The sequence below is a fragment of the Lepus europaeus genome, chromosome 18 (genome assembly GCF_033115175.1).
Source record: "Lepus europaeus isolate LE1 chromosome 18, mLepTim1.pri, whole genome shotgun sequence".
Classification (NCBI taxonomy): domain Eukaryota; kingdom Metazoa; phylum Chordata; class Mammalia; order Lagomorpha; family Leporidae; genus Lepus; species Lepus europaeus.
Window position 1 is genome coordinate 61588799 of NC_084844.1, and position 20253 is coordinate 61609051.

The window sequence follows — 20253 nt, forward strand, 5'->3', positions numbered from 1 at the left end:
TTTTGGGCACACCATAACCACTTCCATGCCTATACCTCCTTTGGCCACCTCTCCCTCCTTCCTTTATTCTCATATTCAAGAGCAACAATTGGCCACCAGGCTCCTACCCAAATGTCCTGGCCACATACCTCAACTCCTTTGCTGGCACCTTGGCTCACCTGTTTGACCTACCCAAGGAACCCCTTTACACGTAACTTAATTCTCTGTTTCTATTCATAGGATCTTACCTAGCCATATGGCCTGCTGCCTCTGCCAATTTAAACATACTATCGAGGTTGTCTGCAAGACCATCAAGCTTCATTGTGACAATGAATGCCTGGCAAATACCACACATTGCCGTGAGTCGGAACTACCTGATGATCTGTTTTAGATTTTTATTTGTTTTAAATTTCCTATTTTAAAATTTGAGGGTCAAGTTTAAAGTAACAATGTAATTGCTGTATTTTTATTCATTCATTTAGATCTAAACTCCCTAAATTGCTACACTGCTCCCTTGCTAAAAGTCAGGTTCCCAATTACCACTATGTAATTTAATAATGTAACTTACATATGCACTAAGGATCATGGAAAAGAGATAGAAGGGGAAGGAAGTAATATTGGGAACCACACATGTGGTGTTCTGTGCTCTTGGGTGCTTTGCTTTTCAATGATAACTCATTTGCACACAGTCTATAAACTGGTTTTCTATGTGTTGGGCCTCAAGGGCCCTCTGTCTTACAGAACAGGTCTACACTGCTCACTGCGGTTGTTTGTTTTTGCACTTGTATAAAAGAGTACACATGATGCTGTTTTATTTGGAGCCTGGCAGTTTCTGGTTCCATAACCAGAAATGGCTGCCTGGCTCCTCCGATGCAGTCAGAAGGCTGCAGTGGTCGGTCATTGGAAACCAATGAAATAATACTGATCATAGTTCCTGTTTTTTTAACACTGTGAACTCTTCCGAATGCCTCTCTCAAAAATATCTTTTTCCTCCTCTTTTTGTTGCAATTTCATAGGTTTGAGTTTGGTTTTACTTTTCTCTCTACAGTCTCAATGGTACCCCAAATATTGGATTTGACACCTAATTTAATTGATGACTGTAGGGCTGTGGACTGACATAAAACTGTCCCATCAGTCTTCCGTACCAAAAAGCAGTCTCTTCTTTTTTTGACAGTTGAAGAAGCATCCATAGGGAACCCAAAGGGGGCATTCATGAAGATATTGCAAGCCCGGAAGAACAACACCAGCAAGGAGCTGACTATTGAGCCAGAGAACCCAGTATCAGAGAGAAACAGCGTGGACTTCCCAGGTCGCATGAGTGAACAGCCGGCCCCGTCACAGGAGAACAGCCTGGCAACCACGCCAAGTGTGGGGTACAGGCTGCAGAGAGTGAACAAAGTCATCAAGGGGCCAAAGGGCTTACAGAAAAGGCACCTCCAGGAGATGAGGAAGAGACTCGGGAGGAGACAGGGCACCTGGCCCTTTGCAGAGAGCATCGGGGGAAGAAGGCTTGGGAGAGCAGGCTCCAGGGAGCTGAAGGAGCTTCAAGTGGCTCAGAGGCCCAGGCAGTTGGTCAGAAACTCCTTGCACACGGAGCCCTTGCTCACAAAGGAACATGGGGCTGCAGCCTCCTCTTTCCTGAAGAAACACATCCTGGGCAGGTCTTTTACAGATTCTGCTGGGACCGAGTTCAACCTAATGCCGACTGTGGACCAAACCAAGGAAACACAGTGGGAATACCCCAGCGAGGGCACTGAAGCCCCCACCATGCCCGCAGGCTTCACCTACCCCGTGATGCTGTCCCAGGGGGAACAATTGGAAATTCAGCTGAATCAGCAGCTACAGCCCCTCATCCCCAACACTGACGTGAGAAGGCTCATTTCTCACGTCATCCGCACTCTGAAAATGGACTGCTCTGAGGCCCAGGTGCAACTGCCCTGTGCCAAGCTCATCTCCAAAACAGGCATCCTGATGAAGCTCCTCAGTGAGCAGCAGGAAGAAAAGATAGCCAAGGAAGAATGGGATACAGAGCAGTGGAGGACTGAGACCTATATCAATGAGAGTACAGAAGCCCCAAGTGGACAGAAAGAGCAGGAGTCGAGTAAGGTGAGGACAGGAGACCTGCACCTTTCCATCACTTAGGAGACCCCACACGGGAAGACCAGGGGCTCCCAGTCCAGATCTTGTCTCAGTAATGTAACTTTAGCCAAGACGGTGACACTTGGTTCCTTTAGGGAAGGAGGCAGACCTAATACACTGTAGAAGAAAATGAGTAATACCAAGATTATAATATTACAGTAGATTTTGTATGGTCTTTTAAGATCTTTTAAGCCACTCACCTGGAAGAAGGGGTTCTGAATATTAAGCATTCATATTTTCTAGTTCTTTATTCTGTCTTTTTAAACTGTGCTCTTTCTTAGCTCGCAAAAGGAGCTCAAGATCACGGCTGTCACAACAAGCTCATCGTGGCAATACCTGTGACGGCAGAGCTCACGATGCTGGTTATCATCCTCTGTCTCATTAAGGTAAGGACGACTCGTTCAGATTTCCAGAGTGCATCCTTCCTTTGTAATAGATTCGGAATCCACAGACTGAGCATCAAAGCCACTTTCCACGTACCACGAGCTGACCTTCCTCTTTAGTCACCAAGACTGAGATGCGCTTTATTCTTTTCCTTGAAAAGCACATTCCACAGATTTTTTATAGGAACCCCACTCATGGAAAATCTCTGTGCAACTGGAACCAAGATAACAAGGGACTGGACATTTGGAGAGGTTAAGTGTAAGAAAGCCAGAGTAAAGTGGCAGAAGTTCTCCAAAATTATGTCAGGGATTTGATGTACTCTCTTCTACCACTGATTTCTTTCCTCATTGCTGAAACAATGAGATTAGGAACTGTCACTGCCCTTGGGAGAATGGACGCAGCCAAAAGACAAAAGTATTATCTTACAGAAACATTAGATCTACGTAGCATCCTACTGCTCCAATGTCTAAGACTTTGTCTAAATAAGTTCAGCTGATGCACTGCAGCTGATTCCTGCATCAAGCTACTCTAAATATGTTCCCTCCATGGAGGTTGCCTGCACCCTCCCACACAGCCCAGTGTTTTCACAGTCCCACCACACAAGGCTCCCACAGTCACAAGCACCCAGCCCCCTGTCAATTCTCCCAGAGTCCAGCATCTCCTCTAGGTTGGTTGCTGGGTTCGCGGTCAGTAGCTCGAGCAGTTGTTATGTATCTCCAAAATGGTGCCTCTCTTGGCTAGTTACAGCATGCCAGTGCCTGTGGTCAGGGAGAGAGAAACGTGAGCCCCCCCCCTTTTTTTTTGCTCTAGGTTGGCAGGTACACCACCCCCACAGGGCTCCAAGCCAGACCCATGCCAGGCTTTTAACACAGCTTTATTGCCAGTGGCTTGAGCTGCTGCAGTATGGTCTCACCTCATTCCAAAGGGGTGCTGAGGCTCTCAGCTGCTAGGGTCTCAAACTGTGCAAGTCCACACCCTCCACATAGGTCCACAGTGTCCATCCAATTTGCATGGAGTTTCCTCTACCATTTTCCCCCTAAACCTTCCCTGAGATTGCACTCCTTCCACTTTTTTTTAACTATCCACCCCTAGACTAGAGCAGCAAGCTGCCTCCCTATGCCACCATATTGAAAAATCCCTGACATGTGATGATTTTAAATAGCCCTTGTCTGGACTGTTGAAGAACAGTGAATTTTTTTCTTCATATTATTTGTTGAACATTTTACTTAGTGTAGGGTTAATCTTAGGAGTATAATGTTAACTGAAAATAGATCTTCATAAAAAATAAGAATGGAAATAGGGGGAAGAATAAGGGATGGGAGTGTGGGTGGGAGGGAGGGTAAGGTGGAAAGCATCACTATGTTCCTGAATCTGTATACATGAAATCTGTATATCTTCAATGAAAGTTTTTTAAAAGACATGTCTAGGCACAAGAAGTAAGTGATAACAGCACAGAGGAGGTGAGAAAGAGACCAGCACGGGCAGTGCCCACCCTAACACTACACAGTTTCAGTGCAGGGCAAGCTCCTGCTCTCTAATCTTTTTCATAAATTTAGTAGTTTTTCTCATATATTTTTCCCTAAAGGATGGCAGCTGCTTGTTTTTGTAAAAAGTTTTCTTGGGGTTTGAGTTAAGTTGCATTGAATTTGTAGATTAATTTGAGAACTGGCTTCTTTATGCTACCCTAGAAACATGACATTTTATGGGCTTCAGAAGAGCATCCTCATCACATAAATCTTATACAACTTTCGTTGAGTTTATTCCAAGACAGTTTATTACTTTCTATTGCTATTACAGAAGGGCTCTGTACTCCATTTTCCCTCTAGTCACTGGTGGGGCAAAACAAACAGGAGATCCACTGTACTGCTCTCCTGACTCAGCACCTAGTCACCTCCCCAAAACCACATGTTACATCCAACAAAATGTCAGCTGATCACCTTGGGCTTTTTTTTAGGTTGTCCACCATCTCCTATGCAAATGTTGACAGTTTTGTCTCTTCCTTTGCAGTAATTATAACCCATTTATTTTTCTTATTGCACTGATTTCAGCCTTTTCAACAATGATGACTAGTAGCAGTCTAATAAGTATCCTACTCCTGTTCTTGCCTTTAAAACACCATTGTTTAGGTTTCTGGTCCATACTTTCAGCAGGTTAAGGGTGTTTCCTTCTACTCCACTTTGTTTTCTTCCAGATTTTTTTAATTTTGTTTAAGGACTACAACTTCCATGTTCCCAAATTTGTATATATTAAATGCATGACGTTGCACTCCCATTCCACTTTTAAGAGGACTCATTGATGAATGGCTCTCAATAGAATGTATTAAGACCCAGAGGCATTCAAGACCAAGGACTGTGGAAGAGTGAGAACTATTAACAAGACAGAATTCCTGTCCTCAAAAAAAGTTATCTTATTGGGCAGGCAAGGCTTTTAGAGAAAGAAAGGGAAGGTAAACAATTTGGAGATAGTATCATTATGGTGAATAATGATTGCTTTTCCTTACAAAACAGATTTACTCTCATAGAGGAAGAGTAACAGAAGACATAGAAAAAGCTTCAACGTAAGTATCAGTCTGACAATCGTTACATTAGAATTTTAGAAGTAGAGGAGTATTTAGAACTCATCTATTTAAACCTGCTCACTTTAGAATGAGGACGCTGCCAGAGGCAGAAGACTACCCATCCGAATGTTTTGCCTGATTCCAGCAAAACTGGTCCTCAGCCACGGCTGGGGAGAAGGGACCCACATGGAGACATGTGCTGTCAGGGGTCCTTCTGAGACACAGCAGCTAGGGAGGGGCTTTGGCTGTGCTGTTCCTGCTGCTGGTGGGCCAGTCCAGAGGCCTTCCCAGAGGCTCAGAGAAGGGCTATGGAAAGTCACATCACACTGGGGGAAGGGGAACAGTCACCCTCAAGGCTGCTGGAGAGTAAAACATATGAGGTGGCTGGAAAACTTACCTTGTCAACTTACTGTTTCCAGACCCCCGCTGCCTATGCCTTTTATTCACACCTTCTCAGACCTTTTGTCTCTCCCTGTTATGGTAAGGAAACAAAAGGAGAAAGGGACAATACCTAGTCCCATAGTCACACTGCCACTGAATATCACAGAGAGGATGGTTCCTCCCCAGTCAGGGACTTCTCCCTTGGTCATAGTGAGCTTGGGCTGTGCGCTACAATTTCTATTGCAAATCCATACCCACACACTCTGTAGACACAAGCAGTTGCTAAAACAATGCACTCTTTTTCTGTTTTAATCATATTCAAAAAGGGTACCTTGTATTTCCACGCTGGTTTTGTCCTTTAAAGTGGTTTCACAACTCCATCTTCCATCAGTGACAGACACCCTGCAGTGAGAAAAATCTATGAGCTGGGTAACGTTGCTATTGGACTCGGGCATTGCTTCATAGGATTCAATTTATAGGGGACTAGAGCAGCTATGGAAACACAAGAATGTTCTCCCTACACCCCAGTGAATGATGCTTGTGAGGCTAAATCCTAAAGGGGCAGGTGTCAAATGCCTCTGGGGAGAGAAAATACTTCTGCCCGGAGTGGTGGTGCAGTGTGTCCACTGCACAAGCATATTTGGCTAAGAAAGGCACTGGGACTGACGACAGACAAAGTCTTCCCAGAGACACTGCAGGTCTGTGCAGACAGAGGGCTCCTGGAAGCCCAGCGCCCTGGGAATTGTGTCTGAGACCCCGGCTTGTAGTGACTGCTCACTGCAGTGATGGCTGAGGTGCATGTGTCATCCCAGGAAGACCGGAGATGCACACTGTGAGAAGTGAACAATGGCACTAGTCTCTAATGGTCTTGTGTGTTTTTTCCCCAAGGAGCTTTTACGAACAAGAGCCCAAAAAGTGTTCGGAAGATGAGACTCAGGTAAATGGGAGGAGGCTGCAGTCTGTGGCCAGAGACAGCAGGGAAAATGCACAATTCACATGTCTTTTTCTCTTTCCTAGGGCTTTTTCCGGCTGAGGTGGCCACTCTGGCTGAGGCGTCTGCTCAGTCCTTTCGGTGGCACACGCAAGAAAGCCGAGGTCTTGCCCCTGTACAAGGAGCCTTCCGTAAAGGAAGAGCTTTTCGACAAGGTACGTGACAGGGCCACTTCACCGTACCGAGCTTGGGGAGGCGGGGAGAGCGGCAGGAGAGGAAGCCTTGCTCTGCTCTCTTCTCACAGGGAGCTCAGCGAGGGCCCCGCTGAGAAGACACCCACTCCAGAGTCCTCGGCAGAAGGTGAAGAGAGCGAAGCCCCCAAGGAAAACACGGAGTGACCGTCCCGCCTCTGTCACCTGCAAGTCCTATTTTCTGATATTGGCACCTCAGTGGTGCTTATAAAATACTTAATTGCTTACATTCATGGGTGTGATATTCATAAGCAATTTGAGCCAGGTGGCGAGAAATTAAAATGTTGTCAAATATTTACTATATGCAGTAACAGGGACCACAGGCACGAAAAGCAGGACTGCTTCTAGAAACCTTGGAAGGAGTCAAGCCCTCCACAGGGGCACAACACCAGCAAGAACTCTCACCTCTCTTCCTCCATGAAGTAGAGGGGTATTGTGAGCTCATCTATTTAAACCTGTCAGTCTCCAAGAACCTGAAAACACATCCTCAAGGCACAGACTTTTAAATCAAATACCAGGTGTTCTGGTGCTTTCTCTCCCCTGGATCACTGAGAACCAGTCAGCAGAGGGGGACTAGACCTCCGGCTCACAGAGGACCCGCTTCCTCCAGTCAGTCTTGGAGGGTCTTGGGGGTGGTCAGAATATTTGGATCATAATACCTCCCAAGTCACTGTCCAAAGTTCGTCACTGGGAGTGAGAAACACTTCAGCAAGCAACCAATATTCCTGAGACAAAATGGTACTAATAACAATGTGCAGAGGCCGGCACTGTGGCATAGCGGGTAAAGCTGCCGCCTGCAGTGCTGGCCTCCCATATGGGAGCTGGTTCAAGGCCCAGCTGCTCCACTTCTGATCGAGCTCTCTGCTATGGCCTGGGAAAGCAGTGCAACATGGCCCAAGTCCTCGGGCCCCTGCTCCCATGTGGGAGACCCAGAAGAAGCTCCTGGCTCCTGGCTTTTGGATTGCAGCCAACTGGGGAGTGAACCAGTGGATGGAAAACCTCTCTCTCTCTCTCTCTCTCTCTCTCTCTAACTCTAACTCTAACTCTCTAACTCTCTAACTCTGTCTTTAAAATAAATAAATAAATAAATAAATCTTTTTAAAACAAAAACCAATGGGCAGTGGCAGCAGCCACTGCCATTCAGGATTTTCCTACTTTGTGCCAGGCTCTATGTCAGGCATTTTAAATTCTTGTATCACGTATCCCAGCAATCCATGGGAGCAAATGCCTTTATCATTATTTGACAGATAAAGAAACAGGGCTCAAGGCATGGCAGTGACCTGCCCAAAGTCACATATCCAAAAGTGCTAGGATTTTTTTAAAGATTTATTTATTTGAAAGTCAAGAGTTACACAGAAAGAGGAGAGGCAGAGAGAGAGAGAGAAGTCTTTCATCACTCCCCAATTGGCCTCAATGCCTGGAGCTGTGCCAGTCTGAAGCCAGGAGCCAGGAGAAAAGTTAGGATTCTAACCCAGGGGTGTTAGACTCCAAAGCCTCTGGGACCTGCTGTAGGGCACTAGATATAGAAAAAGAACAACCAGGGCCAGTGCTGTGGCATAGTAGGCTAAGCCTCCATCTGCAGTGCTGGCATCCCATATGGGTGCTGGTTCTAGTCCCAGCTGCTCCTCTTCCAATCCAGCTCTCTGCTATGGCCTGGGAAAGCAGTAGAAGATGGTCCAAAATGTCTCTGCACCCATGTGAGAGACCCGGAAAAAGCTCCTGACTGCTCACTCCTGGCTTTGGACTGGTCCAGCTCCAACCTTTGCAGCCATTTGGGGAGTAAGCCAGAGGATGGAAGAGCTCTCTCTCTCATTCTCTCCCTCGCTCTGTCTGTGACTTTGTCAAATAAATAAGAAGAAGAAGAAGAAGAAGAAGAAGAAGAAGAAGAAGAAGAAGAAGAGAAAGAAAGAAGAAAGAAGAAGAAAGAAGAAGAAGAAGGAGGAGGAGGAGGAGGAAAGGAACAACCAGGGTTGCCACCAAAGTGGCGACAGCAGCGATGATCACACTGATGGGAAAAGACGGTGGCTGCTACTGTTCACTGAGCACCAGCTAGGCACAGGTACAGTACTAGGCAGTAGGGTCACAGAAATGCCCCCACGCTGGTCACATTTTATAACTGGGGGAGGGGGATGTTGATATGAATGCGAGTGTTGGATATAAACAGGGAGAAATCACAATAGAGACTTTTGGGCTTCCCGGAGTCTGGATGGGGATTCCAGACAGCTGCAGGTTCCTATTTTGGCTTACTTACAGCATTTACAACATGGTACACAATGTGAGGCTTAGATAATGTTTTTATGTAATACAGTCTCAAATTGAGTAATTCTTATTAGTCTCAATAATAAAAAATAAGCCCACCATATTTTTAATATAATAGCTTTTTCAATGTCATCAACATTACTTTTTATTTACATATTACTTGATAATCTGAAGAACACACTTGAAGATAATTGGAAGAACACATATGAGGGTATACTACCTGTATTATTTTTGCTAAAGTTCCCATAATAAAGTAACTGAAAGCAGACATTGCTTTTCTCACAGTTCTGGAGGCCAGAAGTCTGAGATCAAGATGCTGGTAGCATTTGGTTTCTTCTAAGCACTCTCTCCTCGATTTGGCTATTTTTTTTAACCAGCAGAGTGGACAGTGAGAGAGAGAGACAGAGAGAAAGGTCTTCCTTTACCATTGGTTCACTCTCCAATGGCCACTGCAGCCAGCGCACTGTGCTGATCCGAAGCCAGGAGCCAGGTGCTTCTCCTGGTCTCCCATGTGGGTGCAGGTCCCAAGCACTTGGGCCATCCTCCACTGCATTCCCGGGCCACAGCAGAGAGCTGGACTGGAAGAGGAACAACCGGGACAGAATCCGGTGTGCTGGCACCGCAGGTGGATGATTAGCATACTGAGGCGCAGCTCTGGCCTTCAATTTGGCTATTGTTATTCCTAAACAAAAACTCCCAAGAGTGAGAGTCTGCTTTGCCCAGCTTGTCCTGGATTGCTCAGTTTGTATCCTACCCTAGAGCCTGGCCAGCTGTTGATGACCTGTCGTCACCCCTAGGGTCAGGTGCACACCGCTGGCTGTAACCGGGAAGGGAAAATGGGAACCCACGGCCAGGGGGCACAAAACCTGCTTCTACCTCCACCTTACTGACAGGCAAACTTCAGCTCAGAAGACCAATGCCACTACATCAATGAAGTTCTCACGGATTCCTATGAAACCTGCCAGAGAGAAATGAAGCACATTTAAAAAGACGGTGAAAAGCAGCAGCAGATGACTAGGGAAAAGGGATACAGAAAAGAAATGCAGTGGTTCAGAGAAGGAGATAGGTGGCCAGGGCAGTGTGAGAAAGAGGAACTTGTGCTGGGGAGGGAGCTGACTGGGGCAGAGTCCCTTTACTCATGGGGCTCCTACACTGAGAAGAAAGACAACCATCTGAATCCATGTTGTGTTGCACATGACAGTAGCTCAGTACCAACAAGTAGTCAGGCTCCTGGTTGAGTGGAAAGGGATGCAGGTGTGGAAGGAGTAAAGTAGCTGCCAGGAGGAATCAAAAGCACTCTAAACAGAGGACGGCACATGGGCAGAGAAGCATCAAACTGTGTGAGTCTTCTAGAACATGGAGTGCAAGGAGTAGAAGACAGTTCATGAAGCTGTACATGTGACGGAGAACCATACCTGGTCATGAACTTGGCCAACAAGATGAACTACTGACAGTTTAAGCAGAGAGAAGACGTGACCAAGCTTCAGTCTTACAAAAGTGCTGATAGCCTAGAAATGGAGAGAGCAAGAGATCAACTGGGAGGTCCAGTCTCAGCAGCAACCTTGGGGATTGGGTATCTAACAGGTTGGGCAATGCAGCAGGGCTTGGATTCCCCTTTCAGCTTGTTGGCAGAGAAATAGCTCAAGACACATGAGCACAATGGGAAAACAGGCTCCCCCTTTCTAGTGAGACAGTTTCTACCATCAGACAGTTTCCATTGATGATGGCCTATGTGCCCTCTGCCTCGCCACCTCTTTAAACATGTAGTACATTCCAGGGCAGGTCTCCTCTATAGAACTCTATCCATGGCAGACACAGGCAAGCTAAGTCCAGCCTAATGCACCTTTGTCTGAAAACCAGGGAGAATGAGTCTGCTCTTGTATCGCTCTGCTTGTACATCTTCCCCCAAAACTCTAATTCCTCCCTGCTCAATGTGATGCTAGCATCCCCTTTATGGAACAAGGAGTCAAGGAATTTTATACCTAGGAAAAGCTATGAGTTTGGAGGCACAGCAAGTATTATGGTAGTGAGGAGACCTAGAGCCCATGGCCAAAGTCCCCAACCATGATCTAGACATCATTAATTAATACACCATCTCAGAGGCTTGTCTCTAGTCTGTCTGCCTTAACCCTGTGTCAGACAGTTATGGTTGATGCTCTGTAAGAACAATATAAACTTACCACTCAGATTTTCTCCAAGTCAAGAATTCAGGGGTAGCTTTGGCAGCTCTGGCTCTGGGTCACTCAAAAGTTTCTCAAGCTATTAGCCAGAGCTGCAGGCATCAGAGAGCTTAACTGAGGCTGGCGGATCTACCTCCCAAGTGGCTCACCCACTCATCATCAGGGGAAGTTGGTGCCGGCCAAGGAGGGATGCCTCAGTGTCTCCCATTAGGGGGCCTGTCCACATGCCATTTGGTGACGTGTCCTCACACCATGATGACTGGCTCCTTTTGGAGGGAGTGTTCTGAGGACAAAGAGATGGATGATACTTTTTATAAACTAGCCTCAGAAGTACAGGGCATTATCTCTGCCAATAGTATGGTCAAGAAGTCAATGATTCAATCTCTTGAAGAGAGACGGGTTAAAGAATTTGTAAATATATAGTAAAACCTCTTGCACATAGGGTAAAAACAATTTTCCCCACTATTACTCTCACTCTTCAGTACTTCACTTCAGACCCCTGCTGGGGGGGGGGGCAGTTCCCACACTAAGCAGTTCTGCAATTCTCTGTGAATGCCAAGTAGGCATTCTATAATTCAATTCAATTATGACACAGCTAGTGTCAGCTCCCACAAGCACAGGCTGACCTTACTTCAGGTGCCAATCAAAAATCCAGTCTGCCACCTGTGCTTCTGACTGGGTAGTTGTAAATCTGGATTCCTGTGACATCCCTCTTTGGGTACAATCACTTGCTAGAATCCAGAAAAATAATCACTTAGTCTTGCCAACTGATCAGAAAGAATGATGTAAAGGATGCAAATGAGCAGCCAGATGGAGACACACATCCACATGGTCTGGAAGGCTCCCATGGAGTCAGGGGGATCCACCCTCCCAACACATGGACGTATGCCTCCACCTGGAGGATCCCCTATGCCAGCTGTCCTGAGTCAATCTGCAAGACACAGGCACCTACTTTAACAAGGCTCTGTGTGCTCTCTACACTCCTGAGGTGTTATAGGGAAGGCCAGGAGAAAGCAGAGGCCCTCTAGCTACTTCAAGGCTAGAGGTCACCAGGGAGATGAGGGTGGGAAAGACAGAGCAGGGTGAGGAGGACTGGTGTCTGGCAAAGCCTGGAAGGCAAAATGTTAACATTGCTTTGCAGCTTCCCACCCTGAAAGCCAGGGCCTCCCACCTCCAGGGCAACAGGCTCCACTGGCTGTGGCTCCCGACATCCTGGTGGGATTGGGATGCTGCAGAGACTTGGAGAATGCAGGAGAGAGCAGCACCCCCATTCAAGAAGAGGAAGACGCCCAAAGATGGAACAGAAGCGGAAACAGGGCTTCAAGCTGAAGCTTTAAGTGTTGGCGGGTACTGCTGGAAAGAGGGTTTGTCCCACGCTGTAGGTGTGTGGGCTTGCAGTGTGGAAGGAAATGAAGGGTACGAAATCTGCATGTGGATGAGAGCCACCCCCCCAAGGAAGGAAGAGCAATAAAAGGTACCTGGGTCCCTGACACATGAGCCAAAAATTGCTCTTTTATTTTAACCTACCCTTGTGTGGGTCTCTGTTGTAGCACCTGAACCTATAACCTCATCAATGTTAGCTATGGTCACAATAACGCTATGTCATACACCATCCAAAAACACAGAGTGGGTTACAATCACCATTCTTTCACCTCTGTAGGTCGTGGTGATACAGGTAGTAAAAGCCAGCTAGGTTAGGTTGAACTTGGATGGAAAGTGAAGGCAGGCGGCTACAAGATGGGGAGAAGGGTTTCTAATGAACATTGAGCCTGCATGCTGTTAAAGCAGACTTTGCATAAAGGCCGACTGAAATTAAGTGCAGAGAGCAAGCCTTATACAAGCAAAGGGTTGCATTTAAGAGACATGCAATTGAGAATCAAAAAAGCCTGGAACCTAAAAAATATTAAGGAGATAAGAGTTTTGAGACTCTAAAGGAACAAAACAAAGACACCTGGGATTGTAAATGAGCAGAGCTAAGCGGTAAAGCCAGGGATCGCAACCTAATAAGTCCAAGGCTATAAATAACAGGGACAGTGTTCAAGATGGGCCCAAAAATCATAAAGTACTAACCCAAAGGAATTTTGGGGAGGGAGATCAGCTGGGAAGATTCTAGCCAAATGGGCAGAGTGAACTAAGCAAGATGGGATCTCAGCAAGATGACCATTAGTTTCTTGATTCACCCTGTCCCCTGTCCCTTGTTTTCATACTTCAGCTGCACGAGACAGTCAACCCGGGTGACTAAGGACAACTAGGACACATGTGCCTGATCATTTCCACAGTTTTGCTTGAGTGCTGTGCTGGCAGAGTTGGCTCTGCTTCTCACATGGGTCTGCCAATCAGCCAGGGTGGCTCTGGTCCACGGGTATTCACTCTGGGGCCCAGGCTGACCGAGGCAGCTGCTCCCCGAGAGCAGCTCTTCTCACAGTGAAGGCAGAAGGACATGAGGGCCACAGAAACTCACACGGCCCCTCCAGCCTAGGCTCAGAACCACTATGTCTTCGTTGCTTCTTCATTACATGGGCCAAAGCAAGCCACAGTCTTCCCACAATGAGACTATGGCAAGTGTGCAGATCAGGGAGGGGCAAGGAATTGGGGCCAATAAGTGCGTCTATCCCACTGTGATGGACCCTGGTTTGAAGGTTATATGATCTGGGCCCACTCTTCTAGGGGTTGCCTGGAAATGAGTGTAGTAAAAGGCACTGTCCATCCCTCACCCCCAGTTTTCTATTAGGTCAGGAATCCTGAAAACTCAGCCTTCCTTCTCCACAAAGCCCCATGCCCTTCCCTCAATGCCTAACACCCAGTCTGTCCCTACAGATGACGCAGCAAGATTGCTGAGTGCGTTTTAGATGGCCCCTTCATTCTCCTCCACTGCACCCCACGATGTGATTCATTAGGAAATATAGCCTAAGATCCTAAAGCTCAGCAGATAGTGCACTAAGTATTCACCCAAAATGTTCTTAAGAGATTGTGCCATTGAAGCTGAGTCTGTAGCCAGATCTGACACCAAATAGTGCATCTCTGCCTCATGGGGACCTCCAGAAGTAGGAGCTATGGGCCAGCACTGTGTTGTAGCAGGCTAAGCCACCTGTAGTGCCAGCATCCCATGTGGACACAGGTTCAAGTCCCAGCTGCTCCACTTCTGATCCCATTCCCTCCTAATGCACCTGGGAAGGCAGCAGAAAATGGTGCAGGTCCTTGTGCCCTGCATCCACGTGGGAGACCCGGAAGCAGCTCCTGGCTTCAGCCTGGTACAACCCCAGCTGTTGTTTGTTGTTGCAGCCATTTGGGGAGTAGACTAGCAGATAGAAAATCTCTCTCTCATTCTTGCTCTCTAACTCTGTCTTTCAAATAAATACATTAAATAAGGAAGAGGAAGAAGCAGCAGCAGCAACAACAAGAGAACAGAACAGGTTAGTGAAATTTCTTTCTCTAGAGGCCATTTGGACCTGGGAAATTTTATTCAAAGACTTTTATTTACTTATTTGAGAGGAAGAGTTACAGACAGTGAGAGGGAGAGGAGACAGAAAGAAAGGTCTTTCTTCCACTGGCTCATTCCCAAATAACAGCAAAGGCCAGAGATGTGCCAATCCAAAGCCAGGAGCCAGGAGCTTCTTCCAGGTCTCCCACATAGGTGCAGGGACCCAAGGACGTGGGCCATCTTCTACTGCTTTCCCAGGCCACAGCAGAGAACCAGATTGGAAGAAGAGCAGCTGGGACTCGAACTGGCGCCCATATGGGATGCTGATGCCGCAGAGGATTAAACTACTGCACCACAGTGCTGGCCCCTGGGACCTGGGAAATTTTAAAGTTTCTCACAAGCAGAAATATCCTAAGAGCAGGCTGTCTCAAGGCCCAAAATTAGCCAGAGATCCACAAGGCTTCAGGATAACTGAGAGGTAGTGAGAGTCACCACCAGTGCGCAGTCACCCCACTGCTGCACAGTGCCCCTTGGCCACATCAGGACAGGAGCAAGATCAGCCGCAGGTGCTCCACCTTAACTGCCGTCTTTCTCAGAAGACCTTGCTCTTTAAAGGAGAACCATTAAAAAAGACCAACCACCACTGAATTCAGGGCACAGGCCACATACACTGAATGTATTTTAGGGCAGTGGCTCATGATAAATTGTTTCCCAAGTTCCTCAAAGGTACTGTCAGTGTCAAGCTCTCTCGGGCCCAGGCTGATAACTATGGAAGTGTGGGGAATTGCAGTTGTTGTGAGGTACTTGTTTATGATACATGTGGACTCTTAGGGCTTATTATAAAAGTGAAGGCCTATGGCTCTCCAGACTGAGAAAGGATCGCCTCTGTGAATAATAAGAGGATGCAGCAGTTATAAAAAATTAAATAGACTGTGACAGTCTGTCTCCTAGATATATAGGTGTGTTAAGTGAACAAAGCCCTATGGTAGTGTGGGGGTAAAGCATGCTACTATCTTAGTTTCTGTTGCTACAGCAAAATACCTAAGACTGGGTGATTTATAAAGAAGCTCATTTGGCTCATGGTTCTAGTACCTGGGAAGTCCAAGACCATGGTGCAGACGTCTGCTCAGCATCCGCTGGGGGCCCTCTTACTGCATTAGAACACGACACAGAGCATCACATGCTGGGACATAGCACGTATGCTGGCGCAAGTCCCTCTTTCTAAAATGCTGCTAATGCCGATGGGGCTCCCTCTGTCCTGACCTCATCCAATCCTAAGTACCTCCCAAAGCCTCTACCTCCAAACACCATCAACACAGGAGTTTTGGAATTCAGTTTCTATTTTTTTTTTTATTTTTTGACATGCAGAGTGGACAGTGAGAGACAGAGAGAAAGGTCTCCCTTTACCGTTAGTTCACCCTCCAATGGCCACTGCGGTCAGTGCGTTGCGGCCAGCACACCGCACTGATCCGAAGCCGGGAGTCAGGTGCTTCTCCTGGTCTCCCATGCAGGTGCAGGGCCGAAAGACCTGGGCCACCCTCCACTGCACTCCCAGGCCATAGCAGAGAGCTGGACAGGAAGAGGGGCAACTGGGACAGAATCCGGCACCCCAACCAGGACTAGAACCCGGTGTGCCAGCGCCACAAGGCAGAGGATTAGCCTATTGAGCCGCAGCGCTGGCCTGGAATCCAGTTTCTAATATATGAACTTTGTGAGGACACAGTCCAACAACGGCAACTTCTGTATGCTCTGCATTATCTGTATAGAACTTTAGGATCCAATACAGCGGCCACTAGCCACATACGGCTGTTTCAGTGTGAATTTGAAAGTCAGCTCCCAAGTCACAATCAGCCATCTTTTTTTTAACTTTTACTTAATTATTTTCATTTGAGGTGAAAGGCAGAGAAACAGAGACAGAAGGGACAGATCTTCCATCTGCTGGTTCACTTCCCCAAACGCCTGCAACAGCTGGGGCTGGGCCAGGCAGAACCCAGCAGCCCAGAATTCAGTCCAGGTCTCCCACATGGGTGGCAGGAACTAAGCACCTAAGCCATCATCTGCTGCCTCCCAGAGTCTGCGTTTGCAGGAAGCTGAAATCAGAAGCAGAACCATGGTCTGAACCAGGCATTCTGACCTGAGATGTGGTCATCCCAAGTGCCAGCTGTAACACTGAGCCCAAGGCTCACCCCAGAGGTAGGGGTTTCCAAAAGGAAAGTGCAGGGTCTTCTCAGATCAAACCAAAGGTTGAGGAGGCTACCAGAACGAGAGAGAGAGAGAACCAGGAAGTGGCATAATCAGAACCTATGTGCTCACGTGTAACCCTGTAACAACACTCTAGCAACCCTGTAGCCTTAATACCCCCATCAGAATGTAGGTAACCGTATGAGGGGGACAAAGAAAGTAAGAGAGTAAGGCAATGACCCACTTTGCTCGGGGCTCAGCCTTTGACTGCTTTCCTGCTATGAGTTTCGGTGTCCTGTCTGTCTGAGAACCCCACAACATTTCTAGGGGCTAATGTCCAGGATTCAGAGATGGGGTTTCCACCTCTTTTGTTGCTGGGGTATGATACCCCCACCCCAGGACACTGATAGAGGTGACCTTGCCGGGTGCCAGTGGGCAGATTAATCCATACATGACTCACCGTCCTGGTGTGCCGGGGTAGGGCCCTGGGAGCACAGAGGAACCCAATGTGGCACAAGGAACCAGCCAAGGGAAAGACAGCTGCCAAAGGCAAGGGGGTGGTTGGAATGGTGGGAGGGAAAAAGGTAACAACCCAGGTTCCTTCATTTTGGTTTTAGTGAGCCTGCCCCTAAGAGGCAGAAGGGCAGCTTGATGTCACCCACTCCCAGAGTTGCCAGAGTACTCTCCGTCACAGGAGACAGGAGACCAAACCGCAACTGGGGGCCGGCACTGTGGCTTAGCAGGTAAAGCCACTGCCTGCAGTGCCGGCATCCCACATAAACACCAGTTCGAGACCCAGCTGCTCCACTTCCAATCCAGCTCTCTGCTCTGGCCTGGGAAAGCAGTAGAAAATGGCCCAGGTCCTTGGGCCCCTGCACCTGCATGAGCTCCAGCTGTTGCAGCCAATTGGGGAGTGAACCAGTGGATAGAAGACCTCTCTCTCTCTTCCTCTCTCTCTCTCTCTCTCTCTGCCTCTCCTCCTCTCTGTAACTGACTTTCAAATAAATAAATCTTTAAAAAAAGAAAGAAAGAAAGAAAAGAAATTGCAACTGCACACCGCTGAGAGAGGAAAAAAATAGATGTGCTAGGCAGTGGAAGGAAAAAAAAAACAAGTGTCAGGCAAATGCACTGGGCGGTGGGTGGATTGGAGACGACAATTCTAAGGCACAGGGCATCGAGTAAACGGTCACTAAATGAGATGGACTGACTCTGAATTCTGACTGAAAACAAAGCCCGAGGTAGTTTAATCTTCTCTCTCTCTCTCTCTCTCTCTCTCTCTCTCTCTCTCTCTCTCTGGTTTGTAGCATGTTACCTCGCCCCTCTGCTGGGAGAGGGGACAAGGAAGGCCAGTTGTCTCTCGGCCAGGGCAGCAATACTCAAGTTGATAGAGGCAGGCACATGGGATTAAACTGATTAGATTTATGAGCTGGAGACCACGCCTTCAGCCTGCCCCCTTTTGTGATCTCATGCCAATACCTGACCTCACCTGTACATCCACCTGCCAATAAGACTACGTAACCACTCCCCCTGTGAACGAAAGGCCTGGAGCACTGTGGGCCCTCCCTTGCCATTCTTTACCTCCGGGCGTGGGACCTCTTAGCCGAGCTGGGCTACCTGTAGCTGCTCCCAATCACACACTTTGCTCCACGTGGCTCCCAGCCTGCTCTCTGCCTGGTATGGACCCAGCCTGTGCTTCCAGACTTCTTCTAAATAAAGCCCTCACTTTCTGTGTATGTCTTTCACTGAATAAATGTTAAAAACTTACCATGTGATCAGCGCAGCGCTGGTTGTAGCGGCCATTTGGGGAGTGAACCAATGGAAGGAAGACCTTTCTCTGTCTCTCTCACTATCAAATAAAAAAAATTTTTTTTTAAAAATACCATGTCACCTGGATTATTGGAGTTGATATTCAGAATTCTTATCTGAATAGACAGCAAGAACTCTCAAAATATTAATACTAAATTTATTAATAAGGCTGTTCAATAATAAAGTCTCCCAGATGTAAGCTGACAATTTCCAGTGGGCTTGTCACCATAGCACACGGGCCCTGGCCCACAGTCACCCTTGGGAACTGTCTTGCAGCTGCCTGGATACATGTCTGTTTCAGAGACGGTCCCAAGTAGCTGACTGTTGACTAGGTGCCTATGTTTGCTGGGTGGGGAAAAAAACTTGCTTGTAAAACCCTTTCGTCCTAAAGTAAAATCGCTAGATTAGTTTAGACTGAAAAGGGAAAGATAAGACAGAAATACCTAAAGGCTTCAGTAAGTTACCAAAGGCATAAAAAGTCCCATAACATTAGAAAAAAAAAGTTTGAGAAAAATACTGTTTACAGGGTTTTCTAAAAGTAAACATTGAGGCAGGCGCTGTGGCACAGTGGGTTAACACCCTGGCCTGAAGCGCCAGCATCCCATATAGGTGCTGGTTTGAGAGCCAGCTGCTCCACTTCTGATCCAGCTCTCTGCTATGGCCTGGAAATCAATAGAAGATGGCCCAAGTCCTTGAGCCCCTGCACTCACATGGGAGACCCAGAAGAAGCTCCTGGAACCTGGCTTTGGATCGGCACAGTTCCGACAATTGTGGCCAACTGGGAGGTGAACCAGCAGATGGAAGACCTCTCTCTCTCTGCCTCTCCTCTCTCCGTGTAACTCTGACTTTCAAATAAATAAATAAATCTTTAAATGTAAACATTAACGTCAAAGGTAAAGTTACATAAAATTAAAGTCTAATCTGCTAAAGCAATGAGGTTTTTAAAATATATGCATAAAAATATCAATATGTTAACAAATCTAAAAATTGTTTTTTAAAGATTTATTTATTTGAAAATCAGAGTTAAACAGAGAGAGAAGGAGAGCTAGGAGAAGAGAGAAAGGTCTTCCATCCGCTGGTTCACTCCCCAATTCACCGCAACAGCTGGGGCTGTGCTAATCTGAAGCCAGTAGCTTCTTCCAGGTCTCCCACGTGGGTGCAGGGATCCAAGGACTTGGGACATCTTCTACTGCTTTCCTAGGCCACAGCAGAGAGCTGGATTGGAAGTGAAGCAGCCAGGACACAAACTAGTGCCTATATGGGATGCCAGCACTGCAGGTAGCGGCTTTACCTGCTACGCCACAGCACCAGCCCTAAAAATTGTCTTGATCTTAAACTTTAAAACTGTTTTTGCAAACAACTGCAATATCTCCTTTTAATAATTTTCTTCTTGATTGATTATTCTGACAATTTTCCAGTCAGAGAGTTCTTTTCTGGTTCTGACTGAAAAGCGCTGAGTTTTATAAGAGTTAAAAGAGGAGGTGTCACTTTCGGCAGACACAGGGTGAGGGGGGATCTTCTATCTACTGTATCATTCCCTAGATGGCCACAATGGCTGGAACTGCGCCAATCCAAAGCCAGGAGCCAGGAGCTTCTTCTAGGTCTCTCACATGGATGCAGGGGCCCAAGGACTTGGGCCATCCTCTACTGCTTTCCCAGGCCATAACCAAGAGCTAGATTGGAAGTAGAGCAGCCAGGACTCACGCCTGTGCACATATGGGATGTCAGCATTGCAGGTAGCAGCTTTACCCACTACACCACAGAGACGGCCCCCTCTTAGTGAT

At 47.2% G+C, this 20253-nt stretch overlaps 1 long non-coding RNA gene across 2 annotated transcripts; it reads right to left on the reverse strand.

The window, feature by feature from the left end:
* Nucleotides 1–2702: 2702 nt before the first annotated feature.
* On the reverse strand, nucleotides 2703–18498 carry LOC133777184 (uncharacterized). Of its 2 annotated transcripts, none has more exons than XR_009868503.1 (3): nucleotides 18429–18498; nucleotides 5772–5842; nucleotides 2703–3260 (listed from the first exon to the last, which is right to left on the reverse strand). It is a non-coding gene; the product is annotated as an uncharacterized LOC133777184 (long non-coding RNA). The 2 variants fall into 2 exon arrangements; XR_009868504.1 differs by lacking the exon at nucleotides 18429–18498 and adding an exon at nucleotides 10297–10384.
* Between the last annotated feature and the right edge of the window lie 1755 nt (nucleotides 18499–20253).